A 20,876-nucleotide genomic window follows, 5' to 3' on the forward strand; every position below is an offset into this window, starting at 1 on the left:
TGAAAATCAAATTCCATTTTTTTCTGCCATCATCGTCGTCGCCATCTCAGCCGCAGTAGCACGGCAATGACAATGAAAAAGTTGAACATAGTTCGTTGGGTGGCTTTCAAATCAGAGAATTTGATTCAAATTCTCTGAAGAACGCAGAAAAAAAAATTCATTAAAAATTCATTGAAGAGAAAGAATGCGTTCGCAATTTCAAAAAAATCCGATTAGATTTTCGTTTCAGCAAACAAATTGTTTAACAAATTTATAAGCCCTTCAAACTATAGAACTTTCTATTCCAGATCATATTCTATATTGATCTGTCAAATACACAATTTTTCCTTCAGTCTATGGCAACCGAACACATTTCCCATTGAATTTCGAATTGTCTTTTTTTTCTCTTCTCTCGTTTTTCATTCAACATAATCCATGCTCAAATGTTTCTATTGTTCGTATATTTGGTTTAAGCTACTCTCTGTGTACCACCGAAGACAATTGTATTGAATCGAGACGAATAATACCACATAGAAAGAAAAAAATCATTCTGCTGGTTGGTATACGGAATAAAGCAATAAAATGATACCGTGTGTGCGCAACCATTCTCTTTGTCTGCTCCATCCTCTGTTGGAGGAAGATTCGAGTAATATTTTTTTGTTGTTTCTCGATTCGATTTGTTTCTTTTTGGTTATTTCTATTCTGACATTGCGTCCACAAAGGGCAGAAGGGAAAATACGCGGCGAAGGGGAGACACGATGCTAGTTATTACCATGAGCGCGCGATATTGATTATTCAATCAATAATAAAACAATACACAAGCATAATCCAGACGCAAGTAGACAACGGCCATAATACACAGACTTAAATGGCATCAGCAAGTGCTATAATCAAAACAAAAGATTGAAAAATAGTAAGGAATAACAGTAAAATAATCACAACCATGCGCGATATCGCGTTCTATTGCAGCAGTTGTGGAAGAGAGTGTGCCGTTTGTGACGTTGTTGTTATGCTACAATGGCAACATCCTCTCTCTCTCTCTCTCTCTCTCTCTCACTCTCAGTGGTGAATATGAAGCGGGAGTATTTTTTTTGTTGCATGAATACCACGTACGAATGAAAGAGATTACATTGATTTTAGTGAGTGTAGCATGCGATCAACGCCACCACCTTGACTAGCGACGAACAAATACGGAAAAAAACGTGTACAAAAAAAATAAAAGAAGTGATAGTTCGATAAGCGTGCAAACGAAGACGATTTTTTTATATGGAAAATAATATTTGAGAGCACAACACATTTGCTCGAGTGTCACTTCAAATGTTTACCAATGCCAACAACAACATTTTTTTTGGATCAATGGCATTAACGAAACAAACTATATTTTGATACAATACATATAAATACTATTCGCGAGATCTGACAACTGCTACCACATCTTCTCCGCCTCGAACAATATAAAACGCAACCGACATAAAAATGGATGAAAATACTATAAACGTTCGATATTGTTTTTTTCTAGGCTCTCTAACTCACTGCGTCCCTCCCTACCGCTCTTTGTTTTGTGAGTCGGACGATATCGATGTGGTGCACACATTCGCCATTGCGTGGTCCATCTTCAATGCTATTCGATTGTTTTCGTTTTATTTCGATCATGCTCTTATGTATCAATATCTGTTTATTTGACGTCAAACAAATCGACACCACTCACAAAACCAAACAAGAGGGTTTTTAAGATTTCTTTTGGATGGCGTCCACTTGAAAGAGAATTTGTTGTTCAGCTAAATTTTTTTAATGTTCATTTTGTTTTTATGATGCAAACTACACTTGAAGATCTTTAATCTGGGCTGCAAAATTTCTGGTATAAAATTTTTCGTTCATTATTGTTATTGATGACGAAGAATAGTAATTTTAATAATAATGAGTGAATGATGTCACTTAATCACATCAAAAACTTTCATATTCAAATTTCCATTCTTTCCGCTATATCTCGGCGCCATTCACAATCAAACTTCTCTATTAACGGAATGCATTTCAGTTTACGTTGCAATTTGACTTTCATATGCTCATAATATATCATTTATATCTCATTTGCTATCAATTTTAATAAAAAGTGCCTTTTGTCTTTAATAGAATCGCATTAGAGATGTTGGATAAATTAAATTTTGTCGATTAATATTGGCACATTGTACAAAAGTGTTTGTGCTCGTTCTCTTTCGCTCTGTCGATTTGAGATTGGCTGCCAATTCGCATATAATTAATCGTAAATGTGCTTGCTAAACAAATAATATCAAGTCATAATAAATTCTATGCGCGAATGCATGTTGCACTTGATGGTGTGTATATAAATTGAGTCAACAATGTGTCGACACTTTATCATCGTCATTCGGTTTTAATTTTTTTGCTGTTTCGATCGGCGGCAAAATGAACGCGATCTGGCAATGCAATCGATGGCCACAGACACATTTGCAAGCAAGCGAGAGAGAGAGAGAGAAAGAGAATGCAATTTCAAATCAATGCAATAAATAAATCAAATGTGTGACGAAATGAATCGAATTTTCACATCAAAATCCATCAGATGTGAGAGCGTGTGCGGCAAGCGCGATAGCCCCGAAAATTCCATTTCATTTGACTGACCGCGCTTACTTAATTAATATGGTATACAAATCGCTATTATCGAGGACCGAAAATTAAATATTATTGACACCGTTTAAGCGAATTCGATGTTGCATACATATATATATATGCCGAATTCGATATTGAATTGCAAATTTATATTTCACACACACACACACAAACAGGCATAAGCATTGCAATGGAATAGGGAAAAACACCTCATCGCCTATGGCAATGGTAATTACTTTGCATTTAGTTTTAGTGTGTGGCATGCATTGTGTGTTAGGCGGATTACAATGCGCGTTCGCGGTTCAATTGCAGCTAGTTGATGTTGTTGTTGTGTCTTTTTTCCACATTTTGTTTTGTTTCAATGGAAGTGTTAATGAAAATTAAATGAAAATCAATTATTTAATTGAGTCGAAAAGGTTAATCATACGCCATTGTTTGTCATGGAAACTCAACGGATATTAATATGCGGACGCGCGTTTTGTTTGATTGCCAAAACTATATCACATCACTTGGAAAATTGTATTGCAATCAGATGCATAATCTGTCATACAAACACCGGAATGCGGTGAGAAACAGTGAGAAAAGATGACTTTCTGATGTGGAAAAATGATTGAATTTCATGCCATGTGCCGAACAGTGTATTTTAATCATGATCACGGCCAAGTCACACACAAAATAAATCAAAACAGAATAACGCCATTTCGGCACATTATCATATCAAAATACAATCAAATAAAGTAGCTGAAAGCAAATGGAATTTGACAATATGAATTGTTTTATTTGAACAATACTTGATGTATATATGAACATTGAACATAGATGCAACATTTATTTTTGCAGCGCCGAAAAAAAACGCTATCAATAAAAATTAAAATTGAATTTCAAATGTGTGCGTTTTGTTGCTGCTTCACATCAACAAAATTTCAAATAACTTGATTGTGTGTATGATTCAGACTTCTTATTCGCTGTGTTATTTCATGTGTTTTGTGCATTTGATTTGAAATTTGCTGTGTTGGGGCAACACAACTGATATGAAGCACAAGCAAACAAATATATAAAAAGCAACAGTGAAATTCGCGGATACGCGATCGAAAGACGAAAAAATTTATATACAAAAGCAGTGAATTTTGCTCATCGGAATTTTGCTCTCTTTCCCTCTCTCTCGTCAATATGTGCGCTGTGCGAGTGTATAGCAAACACAAAAGCACTCATTTTTGCGAAAAAAGCATACTTACTCTGTGTGAACAACATGCATATTACTTTATCATCAGAACATTTTAAAAATGTACACATTAATATTGTATTAGAAAGTTTGCGAACGGTAAAGCACAGAAGCACAGATTGAGCAGCTGAATATGCAAAAAAAAATAGAAATGAAAAATAAATAAAATACATATTAATGTGAGTGCGCGTACACAATATCAAATGATAGAAATTGTTAGGAGTATGTTTGTTTTTCGAAACAAACGAATAAATAAGAGAGCGAGATAGAAAACGCAAACGCATCAACTGAAAATGTTATGATTTTGTTGTTAAGACGAATTCGCGTTTTTTTGGCAATAGATTCGCATTTTCATAGAAGAGTTCCCTTTTCACTCCATCTTTTTTCGCTCTTCCCTCTTTTGCATTTCTGTGATGTGCCGGAGTGATGTAGTCGAGAACGACGAGAAGGATAACCAAAAATTTCCATTTATTTCTGCATTAGCAAAATTTCATTTACATTATATTAATTTTTAATATCCTTTTTTATTCGTAATCAAACTGGCGTTTTTTTCTGTTGCTGGTGCTCGCTTAAAAACATCTTTCGCTTGTTCACATTTTCTATATTGTATTTTAAACAGGGTTAAGGATATGTATGTGTACGCGAGTAGTCTGTTTCACATTCCGAGCAAATAACTTGCAATATCCAACGCACTAATCGAAATATCACAGAAACGTAATGATGAAGAAAAAACCCCAGAACGATGTTATGCGTGTAGTGTGGTTGTTAGGTACAACAACTCATCATTATTATGAATTCAAGCGCGTGCTGAACAAGAGAAACAGAAAAAAACAGATAGAAAGACGAGAATCGGGCTCATTCGTTCGTTGTACGAATTACGTTAAAATATAAAATTGGAAAAAGTAAATACTTCCACTGGCAATTTGCATACAATCCACTTTAGAAGATATGTATACGAAGAGAAGAGAGATAGCGAGCAAATTGTGTACACTATACACTACGCACGTTTCTATTCTTATGCGCACAATTCACGCACAATCGAAATTTGCCAGCCAGCGAAATAAAGAAAAATAAAAAGCAGCAGAGGCAGCTACAGCAGCCGTAAAACAACAACAAAACATCCAACTTAAATAAGCATAATAAATAACAAAAAAGTACTTGGCATATCGAAAGTACGGCCTAAAAATCATATACATAAAGCGACAGAGGCAGCGAACGAGAGTGAAAAAAACCCATTGGAATAGAGAAAGAGAATCACTTGTATGTGTGCATGGTGGTTCGGTACACGTACAGCCAAAAAGAACATTACAATATGTGTGCGTTAAAGTAAACGCGCGCACAAAATATACATAATTCTAATTCACCTTCCTCACAACTAAAAAAGTGCTCACTGGCAGTGAGATGATAATATGAAGCATCGTTCTCTCTCTATATCTCTCCGTCGCTCTTTCTATCATGGTTCGGCAAAAATGCGATGCTGATGGGCGCTTACTGCTCATCATACAGAAAAATACGCGCAGCATCTAATATCTCACACTATCACCGTTATCTGCCACCCTTCATCGTAATGCTCGTTTGTTCGTTCTCTATCTCTCTGTGTGCACTGCGTTCGCTGTTTGCCTGTCAGCTAATTTATTTTGAATTTTATGAAAAACTTTTACGTACGCATTCAATCTCATTCTCTCTATCTCATTCTATCTATTTTTATTCTTCTCTTTCGTTTATTTCACGCATTACTTTTCGGTACGCATTAAAATACATATATACTATCAACGGAAAAAAAGAAGAAGAAGAAGAAGAGTGGCTTGTTTGGAAAATATCATAGAACGGGCACGTTTATTACATTGAAAAAGTGTACAGGGCAAAATAATTTACATTTTTCACTATAAAACATTGTAAAACAGTAAAACAACGGTATGTGTGCGCGCGTATGCATGTCTATCTCTCTAGGCCCTTTTGTTCGTTTTGCCATTGTATTTGTCGTCATCGTCATCATCAACGGTAGAATTGGAAATTACGGGATAATTTAAATTAAGTGGAACGAAAAACGGAAAATCCATGCCGTACATTAAAATGGCATCTTTCATTTGTGAGCGGACCATACAAACTAGCACCCATTGCCAAATAGCAATATCGATATTTTGAGCATCCACTTTCACTCATTAACGGCTACGCTAATAAATCATTCGCCTGATATATTTATTCATAATTTTAACTCAATGATCATTTAACCGAAAGTTTGCCATTGTTGATGCATTTTAGGAACATTCATTTTTTCGAAACAGTCTTTCGATATTATTATTTATTAATATACGGGACATGAGATGGTGGGATTATTCATTGAATTTTCTCATTTCCAGTGTAAAAATTTGCCCATCAATAACGTATATAGCGCATTGCTTAATAATAACGTATATAGCGCATTGCTTAATGTATTAACGTATTTTATGTGTATTTGGACACTAAAAATCTATCCCCTTCATCAGTGGCAGCGCATGGTTTCTCTTACCACACAAAAAAAAAACTTTATTCGCACGAAATACTCTAATATCTACCCAAAGTATGACTACAATTTCAAGGTAATAAAAAGAATTTTCATTTCGTTGTTTGTAATATAAAAAAGCACATGCAGAGAGAGAGAGAGAGTCGCAGAAACCAGTTACAATGCCATTTTCCTTGCGAAAATGCACAGCCGATTGATACACTTGCACATACACACAAAATACGCGAGGGGGGACAGAAAATGAGCAAAACCGGTTGTAATATTTTGGCGCACATTTATATTTTACAAAATATCTATCGAATAATACCAACAACACCCTCATTAAATTTATGTGAACTTTATAATATCAATAAAAAAACAACAACAACCAACAATACAGTATGAGAGATAGAGCAAACGAGCATGAAATGAAAATGGAAGCTGCGAAAATTCCGTTTGTAGCCAGAGAAAAATAAATGTAATGCGAATTGTGTATAGCCATTTTAACGCCATTGGACCAATCTCAAAACAAAAAAAGCCATTTGAGAGCGGCTTTGCCGATGGCTGTCGATCGTGTACACTGAGTATACGCTTTGTGTGGTCTGTGTACTTTTATTCTACTTTTATATGTTTGAATGGAAAATATTATTATCGCCTTTTTCGTCGAGAAATGATACTATTTTAAATGGGAGCGCGCATCAAGTGTGTGTGTGTCCGCGCGCGCTTGTGTATTTTGTGTGATATACGATTTCCTTTCCGATGTATTTGGCAATAATTTCCACCTATGCGGATTTATGTCGCGAACGAAGGCGAAATAAAATAGAAATTAATGTGCCTTTTTTAGTGGCATATAGTTGAATTGAAACGTTGTGGCGGTTGCCGTTAAGAGAATGTTTTATATATGTAAGAACAAGAGATAGCAGAGACCGGAAATCGATGGGCGAATTCACAATGCCGAACTTAGAAATCGAAATGGTGCACCCATAAACATAAAACCAAACGGAATGGCCGTATCATGTTTTACCAAATACAAAAGTGCACTATAAAATATTCTTAATCCAACTGCAATACACATCTCATTCCACCAATAACATTCGAATCCCAAAACATATTACGACCGACTCAAGAGTTCACCGAATATTATTACTCGCTACTCAATTTTGATGGGTAAACTACCACGAAAACAAATTCGCGTTCTCTCTTCTTTTTTTTTTTGCTTCTATCGCAATGAAGAGCATATTTTTCGCGCAATGATTGTTAATTACCCCGTTTGCGTGAATAGGATTGCTCGTTTTCCCTTCCGTTTTTTCTGAATCTAAATTTGCCTACACAATGATGGTTTTTGTGTATCAAAACCGCGCTTTTTTACGTCAAACAAATGCATTTGTGTTTCAACAAATCATTGCAGTTTTTTCAACTCTTTTCGATGCAACCGATTTTTTTCGATTTGGCACATCAATTGACGTTCATTTTTCGTCGCAGTTATTTGTCCATTTGTGTGGATGTGAAATATTTACTATGGATTTAAATTCTGTTGAATGGAGAGAGAGAGAGAAAAAAATCATTGCATAGAGATCATGTTTAGCTTTGCATTGGCATAGAACATGTTGTGAGACAGACACAAAAAATTGTAACATTCGATCGACTGCAGCAGTGGATATGTATTCAAATGAAATGTAAACGCATGCGAAAAAATTGAATGATAGTCATCAAACGGATGCTTCAATATTGATCGAGTAAATGAATCGGGAGAAAAAATGAAATGAATAAATACTACCGGACACGATTTGGTTTGGTGGAATCGACGTTTTTTTCTCCACTCTCTCCCTCTCTTTCCGTATGCATATTTGACTGAAATATTAGTTGATAAACGCTATGGGCGATTCAATTAATAGCAAAATCTTTCTTTTTTCCATGTAAAAAAAATGTCAAATGATTATTGCTATTTCACCAAAAACGAATTCCAAATATTTTTCAGTTTGTTTCGTAAAATCTATTGTTTTTCACATTTTCGTTTGTTTGTTCATCCTGTACAATGCCATATAAATATGCCTTATATATTTGGACAATACATTTTATTCGGCAATGTGATACCTATTGGGTCGATGGGTCGGTACGGGGTGGCTTTATTTTAATATCCTTTAAAGGTGCTGAGTGTGAGACGGAATGAATAAAAAAAACACACACCAAACGAAAATTTATCCGTAGTTCCGTTCAAATGTATTATGTGCTTAGGGATATAAATTTTTCTCTAAAAATAATGGTGCTTCAGTGATCAACGGTCAAAGTGGTTGGGGTCCAGCATATTTGCTCCGGCTGCATAAATGTGTGCGAATTTTAATGAATTTAAACTTTCGCTGTGTAATATGTTGAAAAAGAGTGTCGAACAACGAAAATAACAAAAAAGAGAGAGACGGCGAAAAAAGAAACAACACCATCACTATACCTCTCAACACCCAACAGCCAGCGACTATCGGTGAGATGCTAAGCGCTAATGTGTATTTGCAACCGTACTCATGCTACCGTACTCATTACGCCACGATTTGGCGCTGGGGATGAAAAATACAAACATTTTTATCGTATTTAAATTAAATGAAACATGGAAAGTATTTTGAGCGAAGCGAAAAAAGGACAGATTATGAGAGAATGGGACACAGCATGTGTGTGTGTGAGTGTTTTCGGTTTGGTGCCCATTTGTTCAGCTGTCTGAACGAAACTCAATGTTGGTCCACACACCGAATGGGTTCATATGAGCAATGCGTTAATGTAAATGACTATTGAATCCAAAGTACGGGACCATGGTTAATAGCAAAGGATATGTGCTCTTTTTCTCCCCACCTCTCTCTCTCTATTTTTTTCCCTGTCTCTTGCTAGCGCCGATGAATTTTTTTTCATCTGTTTGTGTTCGCATATCACAATAATGATGCAGAGAAAAAGATCGGATTTTTCGTTAAAAAAATTAAGTATTGTGTAGTGTCCATTGAATGCTTTTGCCAAACGGGCGGGTTTGTGGTGCGGAGATGTCAAGTCATCGTATCGGAACCGTTTTCATGAGGCGCTCATATGAAAATGAGAAATATTATATAATAAAATATAGATTTTTTCTTCGACTCTCTTCGTCGTTGACCAGCACCGAATCGCAACTGCACTAAAAAAATGACACTCAATTGCGTTAACGCTTCATTTTATTTAAATTTTTCGAACATTTTTCATTTGGGCCTCCACAAAACTCAAGTTGAACGAATTGGCACATACGCACTGCAAAATACATGGAGAGAGAGAAAGAGATGGAGAACAAGGGACTATAACAACAGCACAGCAATCACTGTCACGACTATACTTTTTTTGACTAAAGTTCGGGTTAATACATTGAATGAATACGGCAATTTAATTTTTCTTCTATGCAATATTAATTCCATTTTATACATAGAGAGTTTGTTTTTTTTCTCGCTTTCGGTATAGCAAGCCAGACTGTGCTTTGTTTTGTTATATATTTTTTTGTCGATTTGTGTGTGAGAGATCGCTATTTTTTTTCGGCATAGAAAATATAATATTTGTAATTTTATTTCGGTTTAAATTAACATACACGAGTATTGTGAACAGACCGAGAATATTGTGTGTATGTTACTGACAGTTTTACGCAAAACAGTTGGTATTTTCTTTCGTTTTTGGGTTTTTCCATGCTCTAAACTAGAATCATCAGCTCGCTTATGAAGAAAACGAATTGAATGCGAGAGAAAAAAAACCCATTCGCCAGCTCATACAATTGCAAAACCAAAAATGGTGGTTGGCGATTTTAAATCCAAACTTGGGATTATTATTTTCACAGCCATTTGCAGTCCTTTCCATTTCATCGCATTAAACAGTGTATAAAAATAATAAAAAAACCCATTTTCTGTTGTTTAGCTCTTCGTATATCGTACATTCTTTCGGTTTTAATTATTTCATTTTTCTAGCAGCCGAATGTGTTGTAAATGTGGCGTCGACGGCGGTCAAGTCATCTATGGTTTCGTACGCTAATGTCGTTTTCGGTGAAAAGTTTAATGTAAAATTAATTTCGAGTTGTCAACCGAAGGCGGGTGAGCGAGCGAGAGAATGAAAACGATGGATGCTCATTTTTTTTTCTTCATTTTTGGCGCAAATTAACGAAAAAGAGCGAAAGAGAAAATTCATTGAAATAGAGCGAGAATGAGATAAACATTCCACACATCCGCTTCTGTGATTAAAAGTTAGTTTGTGAAAAATGTTCCGTAAATTCAGTCATTTTGTGTGACTTAAGGTTATTGAAAAATATTTGTTGCCTTTGGCCCCAGCGCGTTTTTCGACCCTATCGAGAGAGAGAGAAAAAGAAAAAACACACGAAAGAGCCTTGCATCACAACTTTTCAGTTGGTCACATACATGTACTTTGATGATTACGATGGCGAAAAAACGGTTTGTATAAATTTAATTCAAACCCATGTAACTCATTTTACATTCAATACAAACCGAAAATGTCATGTAAAATTCGGTGTGTGTAAAACTTTGAAATGGAAAATAAAAAAGAAGAAATAAATGGTTGTTGCTAATTTCGTTAAAATTGTAGTGTTTATTCAGAATACAATGGATACAAAAAGACGGATATGTTCACATTTCACCTGCATTCGGTTTATGAAAATATCACAAGTGTTCTCACAAATTATCTAATTGATTTATACAAAATGTAAACGGAGACCGGAATTTCCAAAATAGGAAAGTGTACGCTAAAAACTTTTCAACTCATTCACACACACACACACATGCCAGCATTTTCAAGCTCTTGAGCATGGTGTTTGTTTACATCAAGTTTTCCACATTTGTTAATTTAACGCGTTCACAAGTTGGTTTGTATACTTATTACTTGGCACCCTTAACTGGCGTTTTCCGAATGGCAAACTTGGCATGTTGACTGAATGGAGTGTGAGTGAGTTCGCTTAGCATTTTGTTGAATGCAATGATGATTCAACAAATAAAACACAATCACAATGAAACGCTAGAAAAGGATGAGATGAACTATCGATGATGACAAACAGCCACTTACACATCTTCTATGCATGGCATTCAAGAATAATACACTTAGACAGCACAATTTAACACCATGGGTTTTGTGTTGCTTTTGTTTAGATATTCAACATCATAAATGTGTTAAATGAATAAATTTTGTCGGGCGTTAAAACTTTGAATGGGAAAACTTTGATCCGTTGTTAAAATGGTTGTCTGTTGGTAAATGTAAATATTTTAATATCAAGCGGATTTAATTTGATGTAACAGCATTACGATCGACATCAAAAGACAAGTGGTTTTATGCTTTTGCACGAAAAGTGATTAAAACGGCTGTTCACCTTGCGAATCGAAATGGTTTGGCAAAACGAGAAGAATACGTTAAACATACATGTAAAACTACTAAATCACATAAACTCACGTCGCCCTTTTATATGAGCATAAATCTACACCTGAAGATACATCGATAAATGTATGCTGTCGCCACCCTTGTCTTTGACTTGTACAATATCAAAGATTCTAATTGAATCACGTAAGAACATGTATGTTTTGTATAATATGGTGTGGCACGCGTGAGCCTGACACATAATGAATATGTGTGAAGTATTCAAAAGCCGATTTAATTCCATATCAATAAACTATAAATGGTGTTCACGTAACCGTGGCGCTGCCGTTGCCGCCAGCATTGTCGTGTTAATGAAAATAATGATTTTGATGATGATTATTAGTTAAGCATAAGTTTAACATTCAAAACATACGAGTGTTACTACATAAATTTTCTCTAATTGAATAATCGTTTGCGATGTTAATTTAATAATCTGTTTTCACTCTTTCTCTATTTTCATTTATGCCTGTATATTATTATCAACAGCTCTATTAAATATCTGATTAAATTATTTATGCAAGCTAAACAGGCGCTGGCAAATTACTTGTTATACCATACATGGTGAGTGTATCACATATCGTTTTGGCGTTGCCAATGTACTCGCTTTCACTAACAATTCAGAAAATAGTAATTTTAGTTAGAGGAACACGGTGAGTGTGTGTGTTTTAACATTGAATAGTAGAGTGTATTCGATACGAGAAATGGTTGTGGGTTTTCGTTTACCACATCAGTTGATTAGCGCTTGGAAAATGCTTTCAACTTTACAAACCGAGCATAGCGAAAAATGTTTTTCCTCGGTTTTATGGGAAATGTTTTAGCAACCTGTTGATTTGTGCGTCATTTGACACCCCGATTCGTTTGGCTAGTTTAAGGTGCTAAAAATTTATAAACATCAAAATAGCGCTAGAATTGACCAATCAAAACACATTTTGTCGTAGACCGGATAAAGTGTATTGTGTTTCGCAAATTTTTGGTGAAATTGCAAGTTCATTTCGTGCAACAATGTGATGCGCACATGTGTTCCATAGCGTAGTCCAAAAATGAGCATATCACATATACACAAAAAACGAGCTTCCCGATAAAACCGCATCGATTGGCCAATTTCATAAATGAACTCTATGTGTGTGGTGTGACATTTAGTGTTTCGGCTTTTTCATTTAAAACTAATCGCAATTTGACCAAGTGAACCAAGCTTTTCAGCTTAGTTAATAATAAATCGAAAGGCAGAGAATTCAGCAGTAAATTTGTTCTGGTGACCATACCAACGATGGCGAGTGAAAGCGAACAATTAATTGGCTATTTGTTTATGACTCTTTTTTTTCTCGGGCGATATGTGGCTCATGGGCAACAAAAAACAATCCCGTTACTGCACAACATATTCACAAAAGTGACCATAGACGAGCAGATGTTTGTGCTTTGCAATAGACATTTTTCAATTTGAGTTTAATTGCAAACACTGGTACAAAAAATATTTTTTTTTGTTTGTTGGCGGTTTTTTGTCAGTAGTTCTACCATTTAAAAGCGCCTTTTTTGATTTTTGTGTTTTTGTATGTGCGTGTATTTGTGTGTCTAGAACTGATTTTAATATAAAACTATCAACCAAATTGCATGTTGTTCATGTATTTCGTTCCCTCATTCCAATTTGATTTTCCGCTAATGACAACCAGTTTTACAATTTAACTAACTCACTCTCGCAAAAAATAGACCACGCACACACACAGCCTATGACAAAGTAGCCATTTTTCCATTGAATTTATGTTGACGGTGGAATTGATTCATTTTTTTTTTCGATTTGTTAAAAATTCCATCAACTTTTTTATGATACGAGTTTCGACGTGTGTGTGTGTGTGTGTCTAGTCGCTCGCACAAAAATTCGCTTTCCGTTTTTAACACAGCCGTTCATTATTTCGCCATCAAAACTCAATGCGCAAAAAATAAATTGTTTTTAATCCATGTTTAGTGTTGGGTCATTAACATTTTATTCATAAATGGTGCGCGATGTTTTTTCTCTCGTTCATTTATATTTTTTCTGGCATTGCGTTACACGCTTCATTGTAATGGAATCTGTCTGCATCAGATTTAGATGCAATCATGTAATCAAAAAACATTTGAATGAATTTGAAAATGCGATATTTGTGAATGTTAATTTTTTTTGTTGGTATTATACATTCCGTTCAGTTCGATACCTTTTAAAATTATACATTTTATAATTGGCAAAGCAATGTAAGCGCGAGAGTGAGGTTGAATGATGATGTGCAATAAAATTTAAAAGCAATGTTGAGAGGTCAAATGAACAACAGAACACACGTTCTAGAGATGAATTAGTGCATTCACACCAACGGAAACCAACAAAAAAAGGCTGGCCCAAACCGATTGACTACACACTATACACGACATAGAGAGCCGACAGAAGCGAGAAATAAAAGAGATTTTGAATAAATGAACAGTGCGCATATGATAAAAAGTCGTCAATGCTATGTCCATAGCACACACAACTGTGCACATACTATTTGAAATTCTAAAATTTGCCAGCGTAAAAATGAGCATGTCTCTGCATGTGTGTGTATGTGTGTGTGTCTGTGAATTGGCTTTGATCTTATAATATTTTGTGTGGGTTATTTGATTTGATGGAATTGTCTAAAGTTGAGAAAATGAGCACAAATTTCAATGCAACGAACAAGATCGTGACTATGAAAATGTACACGTGCCTCAAAAACCAAATTCTAGACTCTCGAGTTCAGTTGATTTGCGGTGGTAATGTCGCCGTTTTGATGTATGTGAGAATCGAATAATGAAGCAAAGAGAGAAATTCAATGCGGAATGACACACACGGAGGCACGTTTTCAATGGTTTCTTTTTCGCATTGACTCATAATTTGTCTATGTGCTGAAATTCTTTGGTTCGTGGCATGTTTTTGTTCGTGTGTGCAGCAAGTACAATGGCCCACACCGACCAAATTCATCGTATTTTATTTACATTGACATTGATCTGCTGTGCATTTTGCTCGCTGCCAACTCGAATCTAGTTGTGACTGTGTAGAAATATGTCGGCATCGGTGAGCTGTTCATACACACACACACACACTCACGTGTCCATGTTTGAGAATGTTCGTGCCGATAAAAAAAACGCTGAACACGGAATTTGGCAAAATGTGTTTAGTAGAGAAAAGAATATTTGTGCGAGAATCCGAATATTCGGCTATTAGTTGAACGCGCTGTGAGAGGTTACTGCCCTATATGCAACAGGACGTTCAAATGTCAAATACAATTTTGATTACGAAAAGCAGCAGCCACATGCAGAATAAAAACGAACGAACAAACCGAGAACAAAGTGAATGAAATGCGAACAAATCGCACACACACACACACTGAAAATCGTACAAGAAGAATTGTATATATTCGTTTTTTTTTTGAATAGGCAACATGAGGAAGGCAACAACGAAAAAAGAAGAAGCAGAAAAAAAGACTGCGCAACTAGAATCAAGTAGATATATATGTAGGCAGTGAATGTTCCGAATAACCATGCACGCATGTGCAAATCTATTGAGGAACGTCGACCAAATGTGCGATCCAAACAAATAAAATACCGAATAATTTTATTTGAAAATGGCGAAAAAAGCAAACAAAACGAACAAAGACAAGGGCGAAAGAGAAGAAAAAAATGTGATTTTGTCGTCTGGATTTTCAAATGGTTTCGATTTCTGTTTTTAGTTCCTTCATCAGCATTTGCCACAGTTTTTTTTTGCGGATATATAAAATAGACCGAGTTTCTGTTGCAAAATATCTGTTCGGCGCGATTTTTATTTGTCATTGTCTCATATTATAATCAAATTGAAGGAAACTTTAAGCGTATTTCGTTTTTATTTCGCTCTCTATCACCATGCACGATTTGAATGCACACTTTTTAATATCTTTTTTCTGAGACAAAGATAGTCTTTGCGCGACAATGATAACAATTGATATGAAGTGTGTGCTGTTATTATTATTAAGGTTCTTCTTATTTCGCATATTCACACTACGTAAATGCATTTCATATTTTGTATTTAGAGCAATTTATTTTTTCTAGTGCCACTTCATGATGAGATAACAAAATCGTAACAAATATTCGCCCGCAAACAATAACACGCATACATTTCATTATTATTAACCAAAAGTAAATAAAAAAAATAATAATAATGATAGGCGATGAAAAACAATTTGACGACACACAATCAACGAATCATTTTAAAGTAAAACTCTCTAATTGCACTTATCGAAGCATTTCTGTCCATACGACGAGTATCTAGGTTGAAAGTTCCGTTGTAAAAACCGTGATAACGAATAAATCAAATTTATTGCAAGTGAAAGTCATGAGAGATAAGAAGACGCTTTATAATCGCAGTTTCGTTTAATCAAACTGAAATTTTTGTTTTTGTTTGCTTGTTTGTTTTACACTTTTTCTTCGCAATTTTTTTTTTTCTTTATTCCTCCAAAAAGCTCTTACCTCGGGTGACACCTTACGATAGAGACAAAGTTAGATGCAATCACCATTGTACATGCATACCGGCTCGAAATAAGTGTATGAGCACGATAACATTTATATATTTCATGTCATTTTTTAGTGTCGAGTTGTAAATTTTTTTGTTGATTCAGGATTTTCTCTCGAATGAACGAATAATATAAAATGTTCATAAATCGAGATTAAATTATAAATTCAATGATAAAATGCTCAAAATGCTCTGAAATAGTAACTCTGGGAAATGTGTCCCTTTTTAAAAATTTCGCTATTTCTCCATATGGGACCCATTGATTAAGTCATGATTATGATAATAAAAACATCTTGTAAAATGAAAATTTTCGACGAAATATAGTTTTGAATACCAAAAAACTGATAAAAATGGAATGTGTGTATGTTATTTATAATTATTCATACAAAATGAGCTCATCAAATAAATGGCGAAATAATATTTCCAATTAAAAAAAAAATCGAATTTTCACCCATTATATTTATGGTCAATTGAGTTTCAATCATGTAATTTAATGTCGATTGTGTTTTGCCTCTATTTGAATCGATTAGGCGCTATAAAATTGACCAAAATATACATATACTCATTTTGCTGCTGCATGCCGAACTTGATACATAGTCCAAAAAATCAGTGCATATTCAAATATTTAATTGTATTTATTAATTTTGTTGATCCAGCTAAAAATGGTATTTTTCAATTGTATGATAAGCGAACAATAGAAAATGGCACCGCAAAAGACTTGGCAACTGTTTAATTATTATTTTAGCTCGTTCGGTCTCTGTTCGGTGTCTTTTTTTTTTGTTTATTTCAATTGCGATTGGTATGTGTCGGCATTTTTTGCGGTGAGGCGAAAAATTCGGAATGTGAAATTTAATTCATAATTTCAGACTTTTTTCGCTTCTCTCTCTCTCTTTCTCACACACAAGCAATTCAAAGCAAATGCGCGCGACATCCATTTATAAAAACCTATTGTTTATTCAACATTAGTAAACTAAAACCGAAATGCAAAAACGCACACTTACACCGGATGTTATCGGTCGGTGTGTTTATTAGTTTGTGTGGTTGGTCTGTGCGGCGCAATTTAATTACTTAGAATTGACTATCTATGCAATTGAATCGTTTCTATCGTCAATTTCCACTGAAAATGCAAGCACTTTTCGAAAGAACCGACTTGCTTTTCCCATGAATTCTTTTTTGTGCTACCACTTTTTGTATCATAAATATTTTCAAAAAATATGCGTAATAGCACGGATATGGTATGCAAAACCAGACTTAGAAATTATTTGCTTATCGTATATGCATGCGGTTTGAAAAAATTGTTATCAGAACAAAAAAGGCCAAAATAAAATTCAAAGGAATTGTAAACTTCCGTTGTGCTGACTAAGCAATAGAGAGAAAGGGGAAGAGTAAGCTAGACATTGAATATATTTGCGAGTGTGGCAAAACAAAATAACAAAATCTACGAATTAACAAACACAATATGCGCTCAGTCGATGTGTGTTTGTTTACAAAAATAGAGTGTCTGGGTCTAATGTCTGCTTTTAGGTCGTAAAAATCAAATTAAAAAAATGTATTTTTCTACAAAATTGAATAGAATTCCCATAAAATTGAATGAGATACTCGGTCAGTTATTGCAAACAATCGCTGTATTTGGCAAACTTATTTGCTGAATAGTTTTGTATCGTATGTGTGGAACTATTTGAGAACATTGAACCGAATGAGCTGGGCGTGTGCTGTAAAGCAGCGGCAGCAACAATGGAAGAAAAAGCAACGACAACGGCAGCAGCAGCAGCAGCAACAACAAAGTAGACGAGAAACGATTGTTTAATCATTCGCTAAAATTCTAAATGCTGTTTACATACAGTCGATTGACTGAGCACTGGAACACTGTCTAGCATATGCGTATACGATGTACGATCTCAAGTTCAAGGGCAAATAGATCGGTTGTACAACGATATTTGACAAACATTTCTGTTTTACAACAACAGCTCTCTTGTGAGCGCGCGCTTTACTCATACAAATACGATCGCATACGACCACATGCTCGTACGCCATTTAAAAATAGAAGACCGAAGAACGATGACCGAATTTCATGAGAACAAAACAATAATAATAAAAAAATCCCATTCGAACAAAAAATGCATAAACAAATCATTATATTGTTATTTTTGTCGAAATTACTATTTTCAATTGCAAACATTTTGCTATGATTACAAAGCAGTCAGAGACGGCCTGAAATCAATGTCTTCTGATAAGTGACATAAACAAGATCACGTTGAATTACAAAGTACGACGAAAATAGTCTCTCTAATGAGATAAAACGTAATAATGCAACAGCAAAAAAAAACGCGCATCGAAATGGAAAATGTACATATATTCCTTGGATCGGAAAGCCAAAAAAACGTAGAATAACTTCATTGAGTCAACACTGGATCGTCTATTAACCGATAAAAGTGAATGTCGATAACAACCGAATGATGATGATAAATATATATTTTTTTTCGTGAATCTTCATTTTGCATTATTACATTGCTATAATAATTAACCAAATGTTTGCGGGGCCAAAATAGAGTCGAAATTGCAAACATAATAAAAAAAATGTGGACGTACGTATAGATTTTGGTTATATGGCTGTCGTCGCAATATATTGCCTGTTTGTAAATAACGCAAAACAAAATAAAAACTCGAAAAAGTACATGACCTGCTCTCATCTAAACGAACTTTTTCAATGCCAAATCACACATCTATACAATTCGCTACTCTAAGCCGTGCACGATCACCAACGCACATATTGCACATCAGCGGCGCGAACCGAACGAGCGAGTATCACAGGCGCACCATTACCCGTAATATGTAATCACATTCATCTACTGCACACACTAGGAAAAATCGATCGTTTAGACAGAGACAAAATGTGACTACGATGACGGTGATGATAATGATGTGTTATTGTATACTCACTAGTGCACCAATTGACTAAGCTCAGAAATCCCAAACGAATGTGTTAATTGGCAAGCTAGAAATAGCTTGTAAATTCATAAACAAACACACATCAACGGTTTTTGTATGGAAGAACAAAATAATATACGGGCGTTTATTTTGCATCTCTTTCAATTGCATTTACAAAAGGTAAATTCGCACAACGCAAAAACAAAATGTGTGATAACAAAATCAACAGCATGTTCAAAAATAATAATAGGAAATTCAAAGAGACTTTGTGCTCCATTGCATAGGTCTAAATTGATCGAAATGAGAGTGAAAGAGATGCCGGTAGAAATAAATGCGTTCAAGTTGTGCAAATATATCGTGTGAATCGAATGTACGAGAGATCCAAAACAACGATCAAAATCGCCAATGTCTATTTCAATTGGTTGCCGGCGGAATAGTCCAATAAAACGTTTGATTTTGAAGTAGAAAGTGACGAAGAATAGAATCCGAATGTGATTGCGTCATTTGTATACAACATATAGCAAACGTGCATTCCTTGCGCTTAGATTCGCAACATGAACATGTATTTACTTTCACATTCGGTTCGCGTCTGTCTGGGTATTTTTTTTTTGTTCTCTCTCGTCGTGTTGACGTAAACATTGAATATATGTGTATGAATTTTTCAAGGTAATTCCAAAACGGAACCGTTTTCTATTTGCTTCTCGTTGTCGCATGTAAATGCTGCCGGTTTGTTTTTTTTTCTAACGCGATATAAATTGCGGTTAGAGCCAGACAGTATAGAATGCTCTAGCGACTCACTTTTTTTCTATCTGGGTTAATAGACCGTTTGCTCCGTTGTGTGTGATCATTCGTTTGGTATGTGTTGCTTCGGTCTATTGCCTAACGCTATCAAATCGACGATGAGTAATATCGCACATTACGTTTTCAAGTTCAATGTCTGTGAAACACCATCCGACAAACGTTCAATTTGAACAGAGACAATCAGATATCGCAGCAAACGTTTTGATCGTTTTTCTCTGTCTCCGAATTTCTTAAATTAAACGCGTATGTGTTTTAAACGAAATAAAATTCTTGATTTGATTGTTTGCTCTCTCGTATCATTCGAGTAAAAAAGAAAATTAATTATATTGTCGCAATATTACCTCTTACGTAGTAACATGACGACAAATGTGCAGTTGAGACATAAATTACAATACAGAACGTATAATAATTAAAAATAGCTAATAATATCACATTCAACATAAAAAAATTGCCCGTAGATTTCAAAATCCGAAATATTCACTCGATACACCCATTTTGAGTGTGCGAATGCAGTTCATTGACATTGCTGGCCAAAAATGCTCTCGTGTATGTTTGATCATATTCTGACAATACAAATACATGCAAACCACAGAGAAACTATACGCTTCGCCGTGGAATGAAGAAATCTGATTCATTTTATTGCATATTCGCCCATTAGAATACCAGTGAATACCAGTTTTATTTTCGGCACAAATACACGCAAAATCTGTTTTTTGTTTTTTCAAAAGAAATGGACAAAGAAACACGAGAACAAAGCGGGCAAGCCAAAAATGTAGTGTACATGGAATAGGCCGAAAGAGTTTTTGATTTGAAATGCGTTTCGTGTGCGCTGTGGTGAACACAATAGAGAATGGCAAATGTGAAAGAGAGTGAGAGATTTGCCGATCGGGAAGAAATCATTAGATGCACAAACA

The 20,876-nt window shown here is 35.1% G+C and overlaps 1 protein-coding gene across 2 annotated transcripts in view; it reads right to left on the reverse strand.

The window, feature by feature from the left end:
* Positions 1 to 20,876, reverse strand: part of LOC116343418 (broad-complex core protein isoforms 1/2/3/4/5) — a 101,997-nt gene that overhangs the window by 69,756 nt on the left and 11,365 nt on the right. The gene's annotated exons all lie outside the window — the stretch shown is intronic.

This window comes from Contarinia nasturtii, unplaced genomic scaffold, assembly GCF_009176525.2.
Source record: "Contarinia nasturtii isolate CC-2019 unplaced genomic scaffold, AAFC_CNas_1.1 Cnas_scaffold_993, whole genome shotgun sequence".
Taxonomy (NCBI): domain Eukaryota; kingdom Metazoa; phylum Arthropoda; class Insecta; order Diptera; family Cecidomyiidae; genus Contarinia; species Contarinia nasturtii.